Source organism: Apium graveolens, chromosome 3, assembly GCF_009905375.1.
Source record: "Apium graveolens cultivar Ventura chromosome 3, ASM990537v1, whole genome shotgun sequence".
Classification (NCBI taxonomy): Eukaryota; Viridiplantae; Streptophyta; class Magnoliopsida; order Apiales; family Apiaceae; genus Apium; species Apium graveolens.
In genome coordinates this window covers 153,262,160-153,282,420 of record NC_133649.1, presented here as the reverse complement: position 1 = coordinate 153,282,420, position 20,261 = coordinate 153,262,160, and the positions used below count along the sequence as shown (strand labels likewise).

The 20,261-nt window shown below is 39.4% G+C and overlaps 2 non-coding genes across 2 annotated transcripts; both read left to right on the top strand.

Annotated features, from left to right (window-relative positions):
* The first annotated feature begins 3,704 nt into the window (after positions 1-3,704).
* On the top strand, positions 3,705-3,811 carry LOC141716026 (small nucleolar RNA R71). The gene has a single exon (XR_012572760.1). It is a non-coding gene; the product is annotated as a small nucleolar RNA R71 (small nucleolar RNA).
* A 14,963-nt stretch (positions 3,812-18,774) lies between these two features.
* Positions 18,775-18,881, top strand: LOC141716024 (small nucleolar RNA R71). The gene has a single exon (XR_012572758.1). It is a non-coding gene; the product is annotated as a small nucleolar RNA R71 (small nucleolar RNA).
* Positions 18,882-20,261: the final 1,380 nt, after the last annotated feature.

Sequence of the window (20,261 nt, the reverse complement as noted above, 5' to 3'; positions counted from 1 at the left end):
TGTAGAATACGAGCTGCCGTCTTCTCACCACCATAGTGTCCACCATAAACTGTGGAGTGGCAGTCTTGTAATATCCCCTCTGTCTCACAGAATGGGATACATCTCCTGATGATCTAGTCAGCTCCCTGTCTAAACAAATATGGTTCATCCCACATATACCACTTCACCTCATGCAGAAACTTCTTCTTTTGAGCTGAGGTCAAATTAGGAGGCATTATATTGCTGACAAGATAGTTTACAATATCTGCAAAACCATGGCTCTTCCTCCTGAACTGCGAACAACTGCTCATCCGGAAAAGATTCATTGATCAATGTCTTATCTTGTGAAGTAGACTCGGGATTCTCCAACCTAGAGAGATGGTCAGCTACTTGATTCTCAGTACCTTTTCGATCCTTGATCTGTAACTCAAATTCCTGAAGTAAGAGCACCCAACGAATGAGTCTCGGCTTCGAATCCTTCTTGGAAACCAAATACGGAATGGCCGCATGATTAGTGAATACTGTCACTTTTGTCCCAAGCAGATAAGATCGAAATTTCTCGAAACCAAAGACTATATCCAAGAGCTCCTTCTCCGTAGTGGTGTAGTTCATTTGGGCCCCATTTAAGGTCTTACTCGCATAGTAGACCACATAAAAGATATTATTCGTGCGCTGCCCCAGAACTGCACCTACCGCATAATCACTCGCATCACACATCATCTCAAATGGCTCTGTCCAATCTGGTGTTGTAATAACTGGTGCAGTGATCAAACTCTTCTTGAGAGTCTCGAATGCCGCCAAATATTCATCATCAAATTTGAAAGGCACATATTTCTCAAGCAAATTGCACAACGGCTTAGATATCTTCGAAAAGTCCTTGATGAACCGCCGATAAAAACCCGCATGACCAAGAAAACTAGGATTTCTTTCACAGAAATAGGTGGTGGAAGATTTTTAATGACTCCCACCTTGGCCTTATCCACCTCAAGACCCTTGCTAGAGACCTTATGCCCAAAAATAATGCCTTCACGCACCATAAAATGACATTTCTCCCAATTGAGCACCAAATTAGTTTCCAAGCACCTTTTAAGTACGGCATAAAGATTATTCAAACATTCATCATACGAATGTCCAAAGACGGAGAAGTCGTCCATGAACACCTCGACATTATTTCCAATCATGTCGGAGAATATAGCCATCATACATCTCTGAAAAGTGGTCGGGGCGCCACATAACCCAAACGAAACTCTGTGAAAAGCAAACGTGCCAAATGGACAAGTGAAGGTAGTCTTTTCCTGATCCTCTGGTGCAATACAAATCTGATCATATCCTGAATAGCCATCCAGAAGACAATAATAATCATGACCAGCCAACCTGTCAAGCATCTGATCAATGAATAGAAGAGGGAAGTGATCCTTCCTCGTGGCTTTATTCAACTTTCGATAATCCATGCATACTCTCCATCCTGTTACCGTTCGAATGGGGATGAGCTCGTTCTTCTCATTTGCTACCACAGTAATACCTCCTTTCTTAGGCACACATTGTACGGGGCTCACCCAAGAACTGTCAGAAATAGGATAAATGATGCCTGCATCCAGCCATTTTAGAATTTCTTTCTTCACCACCTCCTTCATGATAGGATTAAGTATGCGCTGCTGCTCAACAGTCGGCTTACTACCTTCCTCTAGCAGAATCTTATGCATACAATATGAAGGACTAATCCCTTTGATGTCTGCTATGGTCCATCTAATAGCTGATTTGAATTCTCTCAAAATCCTTAAGAGCTTGTCTTCCTCACTACCTGAAAGGTCAGATACAATAATAACAGGTAAAGTAGATGCATCACCTAAAAAAGCATACCTCAAGTGTCCAGGTAATGGCTTGAGCTCCAAGGTAGGTGCTTCCTCGATTGATGGTTTGAGCTTTCCTTCAGCATTCTTTAGGTCAGAAGTACCAAGAGATTCAAACGGCATGTCCAGCTTTCGCTTCCAGGGGGAAGCATTCAGATATTGTAATTGCTCGTTGCCATCTTCATCATCACTGTCAAAATCCCCCACTAAGGCCTTTTCCAATGCATCAGATATTAGCATGCGATCGAGTTCTGAAGTAACCGCAGAATCAATCACATCTACTTTTAAGCAATCTTCATCTTCTGTAGGGAATTTCATTGCCTTGAACACGTTGAAGGTCACATCCTGATCTTGTACCCGCATAGTAAGTTCACCTTTCTACACATCTATCAAGGTACGACCAGTAGCCAAGAAAGGTCTTCCCAAGATTATGGGAATCTTCTCATCTTCCTCAAAATCCAAAATAACAAAATCTACAGGAAAGAAGAGCTTATCCACCCTGACTAGCACATCCTCCACTATGCCCCTCGGGTAAGTAATAGAACGATCAGCCAATTGCAGAGACATGTATGTGGGTTTTGGATCAGGCAAATCCAACTTTTTGAAGATCGACAACGGCATCAGATTGATGCTTTCTCCCAAATCACAAAGGCACTTGTCAAATGACAACTTGCCAATGGTGCAAGGAATGGTGAAGCTACCTGGATCTTTAAGCTTTGGAGGTAACTTTTATTGCAGAATAGCGCTGCATTCTTCCGTTAGAGTAACGGTCTCAAGGTCATCCAGTTTCACCTTTCTTGAAAGAATACTCTTCATAAACTTCGCATAACTAGGCATTTGCTCCAGAGCCTCAGCGAAAGGTATATTGATGTGAAGTTTCTTAAACACCTCCAGAAACTTACCGAACTGTTTATCCATCTTTTGTTGCTGCAATCTCTTAGGGAAAGGTGGTGGAGGATAGAGCTATTTCTCCCCTGTATTACTCTCAGGCAGAGTGTGTTCAACAGTAGTCTTCCTTGGTTCCTCCGTTTTCTCCTTTTTCTTAGCTTCTTCATCTCTAACTTCAGCTTCTCCTTCTTTTGCCTTTTCAGCATCAGCAACTTTCCCAGACCTTAAGGTAATAGCCTTGACTTGCTCTTTAGCTTCCTTCCTGCCTGGTACTTCTGTGTCACTGGGAAGTGTGCCAGGTTGATGATTGAGCACTGCATTGGCTATTTGACCGATTTGATTTTCCAAGGTCTTGATAGCAACCGCCTGACTCTTGCATAACAGCTTAAGTTCATCAAAATCAGCACTAGTAGGTGCAGCTGCACTTCTCTGTTGAGGATATGATTGCCTTTGAGCATACTGCTGTGGTTGCTGGAATCCAGGTGGATTAAACTGTTTACTCACACCTTTTTGATATGGTGGCTGAATAGCATTCTGATTATTACCCAGCTGAAATTTGGATGATTTCTGTTGTTAGGATGAAAAGTAGCTGGCACAGGTTGCTGTTGTCGCTGATAATTATTCACATACTGAATAGATTTATTGACAAGAGAACACTGATTCATAGCATGAGAACCTGCACAACGCTCACAAACTATAGCTATTTGATTAACTCCATATGTAGCTAGAGAATCAACCTTCATTGACAGCGCCTGGAGCTGCGCTGCAATACCGGTGGCTGCATCGACTTCCAGAATACTTGCTACCTTCCCAGGCATCATCCTCTGAGTTGGGTTTTGATGCTCATTTGCAGCCATAGTCTCGATAAGATTATAAGCCTCAGTATAGCTTTTGGCCCATAAGGCGCCTCCAGCTGCTGCATCGAGCATGGGCCGAGATTGGGCCCCCAAACCATTATAGAAACCAGTGATCACCATCCAATCGGGCATTCCATGATGTGGACACTTTCTCAACATTTCCTTGTAGCGTTCCCAAGCTTCGCACATAGATTCTGTCGGTTGCTGCGCAAACTGAGTAAGAGCACTCCTTATAGCAGCAGTCTTTGCCATCGGATAAAACTTCACCAGAAACTTTTGCGCAAGATCTTGCCACGTAGTGATGGACCCAGCTGGTTCAGAATGTAACTAGTCCTTAGCTTTGTCCCTCAGTGAGAATGGGAAAAGCCTCAGCTTGATAGCCTCATCAGTCACGCCATTATACTTGAAAGTGCTGCAGATCTCGACAAAATTCCTTATGTGCATGTTGGGGTCTTCAGTCGCAGCTCCTCTAAAAGAAACAGATTTCTGCACCATCTGAATAGTGCCCGGCTTGATTACAAAGGTGTTAGCTTGAATAGCCGGATGAAGAATGCTTGACTGAATGTAATCAATTTTAGGCCAAGAAAAGTCCATAAGAGCTGGATCAGCCTGAACAATACGATCACCCATGATTACTGGTTCTTTCTGCTCAGTTCCTGAATCCGAATCTTCAAAATCTATCTTCTCCGGAATATCAAGAACTTCGTCTATCTCCTCAGCTGTATCTAAAGTCCTCTTGCGAGTACGAGAACGAGTTTGCATAAACGCTCGCTTAACTACCTGAAACACAACCAGAAACAATAAGTAACAACTACGTCCTAATCACTGAGTCCTAACGACCAATGATGGTAAGTACATAAACTAAACAAATACGCCGAGTCCCCGGCAGCGGCGCCAAAAACTTGTTAGGGCGGAAACACGCGCTAAAAATACACGCAAGTATACGCGTTCGCAAGTAATATAGAATACTTTCTAGTTCGTTCCCACAGAGACTCGGACTAATTATTGTTTAATTAACTCACGCACCAATGTATGATTACTCCTCAATGTTAAAACACTAACACTTAGAATTGTTGACTAAATATTAACTACAATTAATTACTTAATTAATCACTTCAATTAACAATATTAAAACACTCATGAGATCACAACTTTATTATTACTTCCTTCAATAGTTATTGTTATTACCTTAGCATGCAACAGTGATGATATTAATCGAATAACACGAAACTGATAAAAGCCAACTTTCATTGTACTAATACCATTCTACCAAGCATCCACAATTAAGATAGAAGTTGAATAGGCATCAATTATGTTGAGTTCCTATATGTCTACAGAAATTGACAACATAACGATTTTAAGCACAAGTTATTCCTTTTGATTACACAGGGCAAATAAAACTGTTAGAGTTACCCACTAATCATGCACTTCATACATGAACCTATGCTAGCATGGCAAGTTCTAAATCTCAAGATCCACCGTCGCTTCACAAGAGATTAACACCCTATCTTATATGTTCGCGACGCACAAAAGACGAATACGCACAACCAATACTAGATATCATACAATCATCACACACTAAAGTATTAAACAATTAACTAAAGAATTTCATAGTAAATCCGTTACGACCTCATGATCACGATTAGCCCATAAAAGCACTTATCGTCATCATGGGTTCATATGAAATCATAATAAACAAACACAAGAGAATAATAACTAAACTAATTATATTAAATCAGAGTACGTCACAAGAGTAATTAAGTTCAAAGAAAGAAAACTAGCATCCAACGTTACACGAAATAAGAATCACAAGAAAATATGCTTCCTCTTCGTTGCTGTGTGCTAAAACGGTCTTCTTCCTTATCTCCTTCGCTCCTTGCTTAATACCACCATCCTCCTCGTGAAACGTCTCTAAATCTACTTATATAATAGTCCCATAAAACTTAGATTACATAGAAGTGGAAGCCAAACAGAAGTAGGAGTCTTAAAATAAATTATCTTTAAATATTTTTAAGTCGATAATTTATATTTACAAAGTTCATAATTTGTAGCAGTTTTGTCGCGTAAATCCCTTTTACTAAAACGGTCATAACTTTTGATCCGTAAATCGTAATCAAGCGATTCAAGCACCTAAACGATCCTTATAAAATTTTCTATCATAATCAAGTGTTATATTTTAAAAAACTATAGTTTATACATTCGGAAACTTCTGCAGAAACTTCAGTTATGATTTGTTCATTTTAACGAGGTTACGATTACGATCCGAGTTTCGTTTACATCTTAAATCATTATACCACCATCAACAATCATCAAATAATCATTTCAATACTAAATCCTCTCATTAATATCATGTTCTTGAGGCAACAATAATCAACCTCAAAACTAATTAACTAAACATCAATATAATATCAAATCAATCATCAAAACCATACTTATATCCAAGATCCTTCTTTTTCTTGAAACTTAAAACTTAAACAAAGTTTGGATGAATGTTCATACCTTCCTTGAAGCTTTTCAATAATTAATAAAGTCCTAAGATCCTTGATGAAGCCTTGGTCTAGCTTTAGGAGCCTTAAACTTTCATGAAAATCAAGAAAACAAGTTAGTAATTTCCGGAGTTACTATTCACCCTCAACTTCAAATATTTTTATATAATTGAAAACTTCATGTATGGGCATGAAATTTGGTGCGTGACTTACCCATGATATGAAAGAGGTTTGGTAAAAATTTGGTGATTTTTGAATGAGTAGAACATGAGTTATCAATTTTTCTCTCCATGGTGTTCTTGAAAATCAGCATTGTATTTTTGGAGAGAGAGAGAGAGAGAGAATCGCTTGGCTTGCTTCTTGGAAATGTGGTGGAAATTGTATGCATTTTGTCTATTTATAAGGTGTATAGAACAAGCCTTTCTTTTTATAAGGTGCACACCAATTGTCAAGCTATATCATGATTAAAAAACAAGAATTCTTATTTTAGGGAAAGTTGTTTTTTACTAGCTTTTAATTTAATTAGCTAGCTTCATTAATTTATTGCTAATTTATTTTCATTATATTTTCATGGAATTTGCATGGCCTTGGTTTTTTTATTCATTCGCTTACGTATTTTCTTGGTCGCTTATTCGTTTCGTAATAAATCTTCGTAAGCGGTTCGCGGGGTAAATCCTTTCTTATACGTCCTTAACACTTTGAAGTATCGTACTTGGATTTGAATTTGTAGGATTTTAAATTTGTAATTATATTGTGATTCTCGTAATCCTTGATGGTTCATAGATACAGTCGTTTTTCAAAGTTCATTTTCTTCGAAAACCAATAGCGTTTACATACACTCATTTGGCACGTATAATCACAATATCAACTCGGAATCTTAAATTAAAAACTCGTATATGGTGTGCTTGCAAAAAAATTTATTAAACCGCAAGGTTACTACTCATAAAGGTCTTTTACCGATGTCAAAATTTTGGGTTTTTACACTTAGCATGCAATGGTGATGACATTAATTAGATAACATGAAACTGATAAACGCCAACTTTCATTGTACGAATACCATACAGCCAGAAATCCATAAAAGAGATAGAAGCTGAATAGACACCAATTATATTGAGACCCTATATGTTTATAGAATTTGACAACATAACGGTTTAATGCACAAGTTATCTATCGTGATTACATAGGGCAAGTAAGATGGTTAAAATTACCTACGAATCATGCATAACAAATACATGAACCTATGCTAGCATGGCAAGTTCTAAACCCCTAAGTTCACTTTCACTTCATTAGAGATTAACACGCTATCTTATAAGTTCGCGACGCTTATAAGATGAATAAGCACAACCAATACTAGGATATCATACAATCACCACACACTAAGGCATCGAAATAAATTAGTTAAAGAAATCTATAAATAAATCCATTAGAACCCCATGACAACGATTAGCCCATAATGGGACTCATCATCAACGTGGGTTCCGATGAAAGCATGGTATAATAAACGTAGTCTTTATACTAAATAAATAATAAACCAAGTACGTAACACGAGAGTATAGGTTCACAAAATAAGAAAACTAGCATCCAAAGTTACAACTCAAAATAAAGAATCACAAGAATAAACTAGATTCTCTTCACCTTGGTTGAATTGTCCTCTACGGTCTTCTTACGTCTTCTCCATAAGCTCTGGTACGTCTTGTTATGAAAACTGATCATGAGTTATATTTATATAGCAGCCCATACAGAGTAGAAGTGCATCAATCAGAATCACAAGAGAATCAGGATTCTTTTATCCCTACATGGCGCGGCCGCGCGATTCAACAGCGCGGGCGTGCTAAGTTTCTGCTCTTTGGGCGCGGCCGCCCGCTACTACAGCGCGGGCGCACTGACTCTCTGGAAAAAATTCTGCTTTTTATTTTCTTGCTGGTTTGAGTTGGTCTTTTCACTAGCAATCTTCTTGACACCTTTCTAACACCAAATTAGCATCAAATCAATGTCAATTCACCTGAGTTCCTGGTATAAGCCTGAAATGCAAAAACACTACAAAACACAAATAACTTGAGTACAAAATATCAAATCAAGCGTTTTAGGACATAATAAGTGGACATAAATGCCACGTAACAATTTACCAAAATAATTTATTGAATTAAATTATTTCAGTTCTGAGTTATTTATAAGTCTAAAATTGTACTTGTAGAGAACTCTGTGAATTAATCACTTATAGAGAACTCTACAATGACTTATCGATAAGTCATAATAAAGCTTATCGAGAAGTCCCTCGAGAAGTCAGAAAATTGACTTGTCAAGAACTCACTCGAGATGTCTCAAATGACTTGTCAATAAGTCAAATAGACTTATCGAGAACTCAGTTCTCTATAAACTCTTGATCACTTTGATTCTGCCTTGTACTAATTATACATATTGACAATGTAAATCAACATTTAGACAGTTTTCTTATAATTGAAAAATTCCAAGCTAGATTTAGAATTTTAAAAAATAAATATGCAGAGATTTCTGAAATATTTATAATTCATATTTCAGTTAATTTCCAATTAATCAAATAAATTTTGATTTATTAGAAATTAATCTGCTGCAATATATTAGTTGAGTTCTTGCCTTAGGATGAAGAATTAAGCATTCCAATTTTACCTACAAGTCTAGTGAAAGTTGCTTCATCCAAAGGTTTAGCAAAAATGTTAGCAAATTATTTTTCTGTCGGAACAAATATGAGCTCAATTGTACCATTTGCAGCATGTTCTCAAATAAAATGGTACCTTGCATCAAAGTGTTTTGTTCTAGAATGATTGAATGGATTAGCCACAATAGATATAGCATTAGCATTGTCACACATAATTAGAATTTTGTGTAACACTAGGTCATAGCCCATTAGTTGATTTCTAATCCAAAGCACTTGAGCACAGCAACTTCCAGCAGCTATGTATTCAGCCTCAGCTGTGGAAGTTGATACAGATTGTTGTTTCTTGCTATACCTGGATACAAGTCTTTGTCCAAGAAACTGACAGCTTCCACTAGAACTCTTTCTGTCAACCCTGCATCCAGCAAAATCTGCATCTGTGTATCCAACAGCTTCAAAACCAGTTCCCTTAGGATACCATAATCCCAAGTTTGGAGTTCCCTTCAAATATCTGAAAATCCTCCTCACAGACATCAAATGTGATTCTTTTGGATTGGCTTAAAATCTTGCACACAGAAATGTTGCAAATATGATGTCTGGTCTACTTGCAGTTAAGTAAAGAAAAGATCCAATCATACCTCTATAGCTTGAGATATCTACACTCTTGCCCTTTTTATCTTCATCCAACTTTGTAGTTGTAGACATAGGTGTAGATTCAGGTGAATAATCAACAATACCAAACTTTTCCAATAAATCTTTGACACACTTAGTTTGGTTGTTGAAGATTCCATCACTTCTTTGACTGACTTGAAGTCCAAGAAAGTAACTTAATTCCCCCATCATACTCATTGCATATTCACTCTGCATAAGTTTGGAGAATCTTTGACAAAAAAATTCATTAGTAAAACCAAAGATAATATCATCCACATAAATCTGAACTAGGATCATATCATTACCATATTTCTTGTAGAAGAGTGTCTTGTCAATAGTACCTCTATTGAATCCATGTTTAATCAAAAATTCTGACAGTGTATCATACCAAGCTATAGGTACTTGTTTTAGTCCATAGAGAGCCTTGAGTAACTTGTATACAAAATTTGAAAATTCTGGATCTTCAAAGCTAGGTGGTTGTTTGTTAGGGCGGAAACACGCGCTAAAAATACACGCAAGTATACGCGTTCACAAGTAATATAGAATACATTCTAGTTCGTTCCCACAGAGACTCAGACTAATTATTATTTAATTAACTCACGCACCAATGTATGATTACTCCTCAATGTTAAAACACTAACACTTAGAATTGTTGACTAAATATTAACTATAATTAATTACTTAATTAATCACTTCAATTAACAATATTAAAACACTCATGAGATCACAACTTCATTATTACTTCCTTCAATAGTTATTGTTATTACCTTAGCATGCAACATTGATGATATTAATTGAATAACACGAAACTGATAAAAGCTAACTTTCATTGTACTAATATCATTCTACCAAGCATCCACAATTAAGATAGAAGTTGAATAGGCATCAATTATGTTGAGTTCCTATATGTCTACAGAAATTGACAACATAACGATTTTAAGCACAAGTTATTCCTTTTGATTACACAGGGCAAATAAAACTGTTAGAGTTACCCACTAATCATGCACTTCATACATGAACCTATGCTAGCATGGCAAGTTTTAAATCTCAAGATCCACCGTCGCTTCACAAGAGATTAACACCTTATCTTATATGTTCGCGACGCACATAAGACGAATACGCACAACCAATACTAGATATCATACAATCATCACACACTAAAGTATTAAACAATTAACTAAAGAATTCCATAGTAAATCCGTTACGACCCCATGATCACGATTAGCCCATAATAGCACTTATCGTCATCATGGGTTCATATGAAATCATGATAAACAAACACAAGAGAATAATAACTAAACTAATTATATTAAATCGGAGTACGTCACAAGAGTAATTAAGTTCAAAGTAAGAAAACTAGCATCCAACGTTACAACGAAATAAGAATCACAAGAAAATATGCTTCCTCTTCGTTGTTGTGTGCTAAAACGGTCTTCTTCCTTATCTCCTTCGCTCCTTGCTTAATACCACCATCCTCCTCATGAAACGTCTCTAAATCTACTTATATAATAGTCCCATAAAACTCAGATTACATAGAAGTGGAAGCCAAATAGAAGTAGGAGTCTTAAAATAAATTATCTTTTTTCCCGACCCTACGCGGGCGCTCAGCACCCTACTAGAAAAATCCTGAGTTTGCTCCGTTTCTTCGCCGTAATCTGCCCCTTTCCTTCCTCTCGCAATGGTGAACACATGCCAAGGCTTATTCTTGATGATTACTCCTCTGATATGCAACTAATACCCTGAAATGCACAAACACTAGAAAAACGCATCAAATACACAAAATACTTGATTTCAAGGCACCAATTTAAGCTATTTTAAGACGCACTAAGTGGTATAAAATGCCACTTATCACACCCCCAAACTTATATCGATGCTTGTCCTCAAGCGTCACTGACTCAAAAACAAATAAAAACATGCATGAATATAATCTATATGAAATACAGCGATCCCCCTTACTACGAATAAACCAACCAAATTGCAACATCTCAACAATTGCAGTTAGGCGACTAAAGATCAATAAAATCATGCAAACGAACATACAGCCAGAAACGTGGTGGGTGCAGATGCTTAACAGATATGCTTCGGAACTAGACCAGTTATTATGACTCAACTATCATCAAGGCAATCACATGATTATACAAAGAATAAAAATTCTAAGCACAAAGTGACATATAACACTACAAGAATTCTGGAGCTTATTACGGAATAATGCTTTTTATTCACGACAACAATGCTTATTTGACCGTGCAATGAGTGAGGTCCACAAAAGACTTATACAATGGTATCCATGTAGCGAGCGTTAGGTTAGCGGATCCCAGACTCTAAAAGCCTCAGGTCACTAGGCACAAAGTCCCCTAAGAACTTAATAACTCGAATACCAAAGAGCCCACTCGTGATCAATTATGTATAAACACAATTTTTTTTCCTTCTCTTTTTTTTTTTCTTCTTTTTTTTTCAAAATTTCTGAGCAAGTGCGTTTCGCTCCATCTTGCTCAACCCTAGACTACTCGCATAGCATGCGAGCCGGCTACTAGCCATTTGACGCCTAGCCACAACTAGCAACAAATTCCATTTTTACTCCATTTTTTTCTTTTTAATGCCTTTATCACTAAGAACCTATTATCAAATTCTAAGCATAATAAATAGATTAACCACGAAAACAATCAGATCATAACAACAATCTAGGCCTTAAGCATTCTCTAAGACTTAGTGAAAATACAAGTGCTTCTAGCATGCATATCAACCTACACGACTCCATATCACTTTAATGTTATCACTACACTCGCATCAATATCACAAATCAGTCGATAAATCATCGCAAAAGGGATCATGGTATATGCATGAGCTATATGATATGACAAACAAATAAAGCCATAAATAAAAAAATAATAAAAAAAACTATATGACAAAAATTATGCAACTATATGAACTAAACTATCATGAATATACAACTATATGACACACACAAAATATTCCTTAACTACCACCCCCAAACTTAAAATCTTCACTGTCCCCGGTGAAGGTAGTAGAAAGGAACACAGGGTATACCTACTCGGAGTCATCATCATCATCACCCTCAGTGGGTGGAGTATCAGGCGGCGGGTATGCAGAGTCCTCACCAAAAACTGGCCACTAGATATCAGCTCCAAGGCCCCGAAAAGCAGTCCCTAACGCAAGGGTGAGCTCTTGAGCAAACCTGCTCTATGTCTTGTACATGGCATCCATCCGCCGTGAAAGCCTCCTATACTGGGTATCAGCCATCCCAGCACCCGCCTGAGCTCTCGAAGAACCAGCCTCATCATGCCTAGGCCTAGCCATAGTAGCACCTCGTGCTGGACGCCCTCCTGAAAAACGATAACCCAGCCCATGCTCCTCGGGCTCACCACCGGTCCACTCCTGCATCCCATTCAGAGTCCCAGAATCAATCGGAGCGGCCGGTAACTGCAACTGCTCATGAGCCGGCCAGTTCACTCCCACTGCTCGGCAAAGCTTCATGACCGTGGATGCATAAGGGATGTTCATGTGCTTAGCTCCCCTCAAAAACTTCAGAATTCCTTGGTAGATAAACTCACCAAGGTCCACATAGTACTCCTCATTAAGAATTCCCCACAACAACTGTGCTCTCTCAACTGTGACCTCATGTGCATGTGAAGAAGGCAAAATATTAGCACAAATAAATGCATTCCATGCACGGGCATACATGTTCATAGCGATCGTCGGGAAGTGACGATACTCATTAGTGCCGGTCTTGAAGGTCCACACTGTGCCCGGCCTACAGAGAGTAGCACAAATCAAATCCAAGTCGAAATCCTCAGCAGTTTTCTCATTCCAGTTCTCCTCCTCGGGCTTCCTCTCTCGCTGCCCAATCACACGGCGAATCGCCGCTGTGTGATAATCAACCGTCAGCCTTCGGACCACAGAAAACCCATTCTTCTCGGCCTTCGCATTCGCATAGAACTCGCGAACCACACTCATCGGCACTGCTTCGGGCGACTCACAAAAAGCTATCCACCCCTTCTCTGCAATCATAGGTAGCAACTCACCATCCCTCCCCGATGGCAAAAACCCTCTCTCCTTCAGAATCGGCTTCCCCAAAAGCCTAGTGTACTCCTCCTCCGCAGCTCTGTCATTCAACCGAGGCCTCGCAGCAGTACCCCTCGATGAATCAGCAGTAGGGACTGTGCTGCTGCTATCAATAGTTCGTGCTCTCTTGGGTGCCATTGAATCTTGAATAAAAGTGTTTAAGAACTGAGTATTTGTGTTTGGGAGAGAGTTTGAGTGTAGAAAGTTTGTGGGGGATATGTAGGATAGGTGTATGTATATATAGGATGTGAATTAGGTTAAAACTAGATTAGGAGTGGGGTTGAGGGATAAAATGATGGGGTATTTGGAAAAAAAATTGTGGGTTTATTGGCTAAAATTGGTTTTTTTATTTTTCTGATTTTTTTGATTTTTTTCTGAACTTAAAAAAATTTTCTGGCAGTCGACCCCTGAGCGGGCGCTCAGCTTTCGCTCAACAGAGCTGAGCAGGCGCTCAGGGGGTCACTGGAAAAAAAAAATTCAGTCCCGTTTTTCTGATTTTTTTGTGTTTTTGGATAGGTTATTAACTTCTAAGGGTTCCTGTAACAACAAATCATGGGTTGCCTCCCACGCAGCGCTTCTTTTTCATCATTAGCTTGACGTTGCATACCTTTCTCAAGTAGTCAATAAAATGGCACTAACCACTTCTTGGTTTGCCATGTCCCCATAGTAGTGCTTCAACCGCTGACCATTAACCTTGAATGCTTGGTCCGGATCATTCTAAAAAATTTCCACCGCTCCATGTGGAAACACAGTTTTGACAATAAAAGGTCCAAACCACCTTGATTTCAACTTCCCAGGAAAAAGTCGGAGACGGGAGTTGAATAAGAGAACTTGTTGCCCCGGCACGAATAACTTAGGATGTAGCTTCCTATCGTGCCACCTCTTCACCTTTTCCTTGTACATTTTGTTATTCTTGTACGCTTGAAGTCGGAATTCATCAAGTTCATTAAGCTGAAGCATTCTCTTCTTACCAGCTGCATCTAAATCCAGGTTCAACTTTTTCAACGCCCAGTAGGCCTTATGCTCAAGCTCCGCAGGTAAATGACATCCCTTACCGTACACCAACTGAAACGGGGACATACCAAGTGAAGTTTTGTATGCTGTTCTGTAAGCCCAAACAGCTTCATCGAGCTTTAAAGACCAATCCTTCCTTGACGGACAAACAACCTTCTCTAGAATGCACTTGATCTCTCTGTTAGACACTTCCGCTTGACCATTTGTTTGCGGATGATAGGCAGTAGCAACTCGATGATTCACATTATAACGCTGCATCATAGAAGTGAACTTACGGTTGCAGAAATGCGACCCTTCATCACTTATGATTACCCGAGGTGTTCCAAATCTTGTGAAAATCTGCTTATGAAGAAAATTCAGCACTGCCTTTGCATCATTTGTCGGTAGAGCTTTGACTTCTACCCATTTTGAGACATAATCGACTGCCAGCAAGATGTACTGATTATTGTAGGACGAGACAAAAGGCCCCATGAAATCGATTCCCCAAACATCAAAGACCTCGACTTCAAGCATCACATTTAACGGCATCTCATCCTTTCTCGTCAAATTTCCCACTCTTTGACAACGATCACACCGTAAAACAAACTGATGAGCATCCTTAAACAAAGTAGGCCAGAAAAAACCTGCTTGCAGAATACGAGCTGCCGTCTTCTCACCACCATAGTGTCCACCATAAATTGTGGAGTGGCAGTCTCGTAATATCCCCTCCGTCTCACAGAATGGGATACATTTCCTGATGATCTGGTCAGCTCCCTGTCTAAACAAATATGGTTCATCCCACATATACCACTTTACCTCATGCAGAAACTTCTTCTTTTGAGCTGAGGTCAAATTAGGAGGCATTATATTGCTGACAAGATAGTTTACAATATCTGCAAAACCATGGCTCTTCCTCCTGAACTGCGAACAACTGCTCATCCGGAAAAGATTCATTGATCAATGTCTTATCTTGTGAAGTAGACTCGGGATTCTCCAACCTAGAGAGATGGTCAGTTACTTGATTCTCAGTACCTTTTCGATCATTGATCTCTAACTCAAATTCCTGAAGTAAGAGCACCCAACGAATGAGTCTCGGCTTCGAATCCTTCTTGGAAACCAAATACCAAATGGCCGCATGATCAGTGAATACTGTCACTTTTGTCCCAAGCAGATAAGATCGAAATTTCTCGAAACCAAAGACTATAGCCAAGAGCTCCTTCTCCGTAGTGGTGTAGTTCATTTGGGCCCCATTTAAGGTCTTACTCGCATAGTAGACCACATGAAAGATATTATTCTTGCGCTGCCCCAGAACTGCACCTACCGCATAATCACTCGCATCACACATCATCTCAAATGGCTCTGTCCAATCTGGTGCTGTAATAACTGGTGCAGTGATCAAACTCTTCTTGAGAGTCTCGAATGCCGCCAAACATTCATCATCAAATTTGAAAGGCACATATTTCTCAAGCAAATTGCACAACGGCTTAGATATCTTCGAAAAGTCCTTGATGAACCGCCGATAAAAACCCGCATGACCAAGAAAACTACGGATTTCTTTCACAGAAATAGGTGGTGGAAGATTTTCAATGACTCCCACCTTGGCCTTATCCACCTCAAGACCCTTGCTAGAGACCTTATGCCCAAGAATAATGCCTTCACGCACCATAAAATGACATTTCTCCCAATTGAGCACCAAATTAGTTTCCAAGCACCTTTTAAGTACGGCATAAAGATTATTCAAACATTCATCATACGAATGTCCAAAGACGGAGAAATCGTCCATGAACACCTCGACATTATTTCCAATCATGTCGGAGATTATAGCCATCATACATCTCTGAAAAGTGGTCGGGGCGCCACATAACCCAAACGAAACTCTGTGAAAAGCAAACGTGCCAAATGGACAAGTGAAGGTAGTCTTTTCCTGATCCTCTGGTGCAATACAAATCTGATTATACCCTGAATAGCCATCCAGAAGACAATAATACTCATGACCAGCCAACCTGTCAAGCATCTGATCAATGAATGGAAGAGGGAAGTGATCCTTCCTCGTGGCTTTGTTCAACTTTCGATAATCCATGCATACTCTCCATCCTGTTACTGTTCGAGTGGGGATGAGCTTGTTCTTCTCATTTGCTACCACAGTAATACCTCCTTTCTTAGGCACACATTGTACGGGGCTCATCCAAGAACTGTCAGAAATAGGATAAATGATGCCTGCATCCAGCCATTTCAGAATTTCTTTCTTCACTACCTCCTTCATGATAGGATTAAGTCTGCGCTGCTACTCAACAGTCGGCTTACTACCTTCCTCTAGCAGAATCTTATGCATACAATATGAAGGACTGATCCCTTTGATGTCTGCTATGGTTCATCCAATAGCTGATTTGAATTCTCTCAAAATCCTTAAGAGCTTGTCTTCCTCACTACCTGAAAGGTCAGATACAATAAAAACAGGTAAAGTAGATGCATCACCTAAAAAAGCATACCTAAAGTGTTCAGGTAATGGCTTGAGCTCCAAGGTAGGTGCTTCCTCGATTGATGGTTTGAGCTTTCCTTCAGCATTCTTTAGGTCAGAAGTACCAAGAGATTCAAACGGCATGTCCAGCTTTCGCTTCCAGGGGGAAGCATTCAGATATTGTAATTGCTCGTTGCCATCTTCATCATCACTGTCAAAATTCCCCACTAAGGCCTTTTCCAATGCATCAGACATTAGCATGCGATCGAGTTCTGAAGTAACCGCAGAATCAATCACATCTACTTTTAAGCAATCTTCATCTTCTGTAGGGAATTTCATTGCCTTGAACACGTTGAAGGTCACATCCTGATCTTGTACCCGCATAGTAAGTTCACCTTTCTGCACATCTATCAAGGTACGACCAGTAGCCAAGAAAGGTCTTCCCAAGATTATGGGAATCTTCTCATCTTCCTCAAAATCCAAAATAACAAAATCTGCAGGAAAGAAGAGCTTATCCACCCTGACTAGCACATCCTCCACTATGCCCCTTGGGTAAGTAATAGAATGATCAGCCAATTGCAGAGACATGTATGTGGGTTTTGGATCAGGCAAATCCAACTTTTTGAAGATCGACAATGGCATCAGATTGATGCTTGCTCCCAAATCACAAAGGCACTTGTCAAACGACAACTTGCCAATGGTGCAAGGAATGGTGAAGCTACCTGGATCTTTAAGCTTTGGAGGTAACTTTTGTTGCAGAACAGCGCTACATTCTTCTGTTAGAGCAACGGTCTCAAGGTCATCCAGTTTCACCTTTCTTGAAAGAATACTCTTCATAAACTTCGCATAACTAGGCATTTGCTCCAGAGCCTCAGCGAAAGGTATATTGATGTGAAGTTTCTTGAACACCTCCAGAAACTTACCGAACTGTTTATCCATCTTTTGTTGCTGCAATCTCTTAGGGAAAGGTGGTGGAGGATAGAGTTATTTCTCCCCTGTATTACTCTCAGGCAGAGTGTGTTCAACAGTAGTCTTCCTTGGTTCCGCCGCTTTCTCCTTTTGCTTAGCTTCTTCATCTCTAACTTCAGCTTCTCCTTCTTTTGCCTTTTCAGCATCAGCAACTTTCCCAGACCTTAAGGTAATAGCCTTGACTTGCTCTTTAGCTTCCTTCCTGCCTGGTACTTCCGTGTCACTGGGAAGTGTGCCAGGTTGATGATTGAGCACTGCATTGGTTATTTGACCGATTTGATTTTCCAAGGTCTTGATAGCAACCGCCTGACTCTTGCATAACAGCTTAAGTTCATCAAAATCAGCACTAGTAGGTGCAGCTGCACTTCCCTGTTGAGGATATGATTGCCTTTGAGCATACTGTTGTGGTTGCTGGAATCCAGGTGGATTAAACTGTTTACTCACACCTTGCTGATATGGTGGCTGAATAGCATTCTGATTATTACCCCAGCTGAAATTTGGATGATTTCTGTTGTTAGGATGATAAGTAGCTGGCACAGGTTGCTGTTGTCGCTGATAATTATTCACATACTGAACAGATTTATTGACAAGAGAACACTGATTCGTAGCATGAGAACCTGCACAACGCTCACAAACTATAGCTATTTGATTAACTCCATATGTAGCTAGAGAATCAACCTTCATTGACAGCGCCTGGAGCTGCGCTGCAATACCGGTGGCTGCATCGACTTCCAGAATACTTGCTACCTTCCCAGGCATCATCCTCTGAGTTGGGTTTTGATGCTCATTTGCAGCCATAGTCTCGATAAGATTATAAGCCTCAGTATAGCTTTTGGCCCATAAGGCGCCTCCAGCTGCTGCATCGAGCATGGGCCGAGATTGGGCCCCCAAACCATTATAGAAACCAGTGATCACCATCCAATCGGGCATTCCATGATGTGGACACTTTCTCAACATTTCCTTGTAGCGTTCCCAAGCTTCGCACATAGATTCTGTCGGTTGCTGCGCAAACTGAGTAAGAGCACTCCTTATAGCAGCAGTCTTTGCCATCGGATAAAACTTCACCAAAAACTTTTGCGCAAGATCTTGCCACGTAGTGATGGACCCAGCTAGTTCAGAATGTAACCAGTTCTTAGCTTTGTCCCTCAGTTCTTAGCTAGTTCAGAATGTAACCAGAACCTTCCTCTCTTTCTCCCCCTGAGTTTTTGATATCAAATTCAGGTTCATGAGATGAGCTTCCATTCTCATGATTCACTTGTTCATTAGACTCTTCATCAACTCTGTGATTTTTGTTGACTTCAGCTTTATCATCAGGATCACTATCAATATTGTGATTTTCAAACTTGAGGGTTTCAGCTTCATTTTCATCAAGGCATTCTAAACCTGGACATTTGTCATCATCAAAAGTAACATATGTGTTTCCCATGATCTTCTTTTGTTCAATCACACAGACTTTGTATGCAGTTCTTTCTGATGAAAATCCCAGAAAAATTGCCTCAAAAATTTTAGAGTCAAATTTTCTCACATATTCAGAGTTGTCCTTCAACACACATCACTTGCTTCCAAACACATGCATGAATTGTTTCTAAATCAACCTTGTCTATTTCCTTTTCGGGTGTTAGCGAATTTGTGCAGAATCTTGTAGGTATGTGACCATCCTTTGTCCAGTTAATCTTGGCCCTTGATCTTGTATTCTTCAAACTGCTTTTGTAGACTTTCCAATTCAGTGAATGAATTGGTTGTTGACTGATAATCTTGAATCTTGAACTTGTCTGCAATCTGAATTTGAGAAATATGTCGAGATCTCCAATTGTTCTATAAAGAAGTGACATATAGATAAGTATAATGACTTATCGATATCTCTGAGAGTTCTATAGTTATATATGACTTGTCGAGGTCTCCAATTTTCTATGTGTGAAATGACTTGTCGATATCTCTAAGATCTCTACATATAGAAGTGACTTGTCGATATCTCTGAAATCTCTATATACACCATTTGACTTATCGATATTTTCTGAGATCTTTATATGAGAGATTGACTTGTCGATATCTCCAATTCTCCCCGTCTTCATTTAACTTATCGATATCTTTGAGATCTCTATATGCAGAGATAACTTGTCGATATCTCCAGTTCTCTATGTCTTTATTTGACTTGTCGATATCTCTGAGAGTTCTTTATAAGCCATTTTGGACTTCTCTACAAGTTATTTTAGACTTCTCGATATACCTTGATCTGTGACTTGTCGATATCTTGACTTAGAGCATTTTTCTTAGAACATCATTATTCAACTCCAAACTTCTACATCTTTTCTCTAAGGCATGATCATGACTTGATCTTCTTACAGAGTTTATTTCTTAGTTTGAAACTGTTCAAAGAAAAATCCCCCAGTATAATCTTTTAAACACTTTTACAGA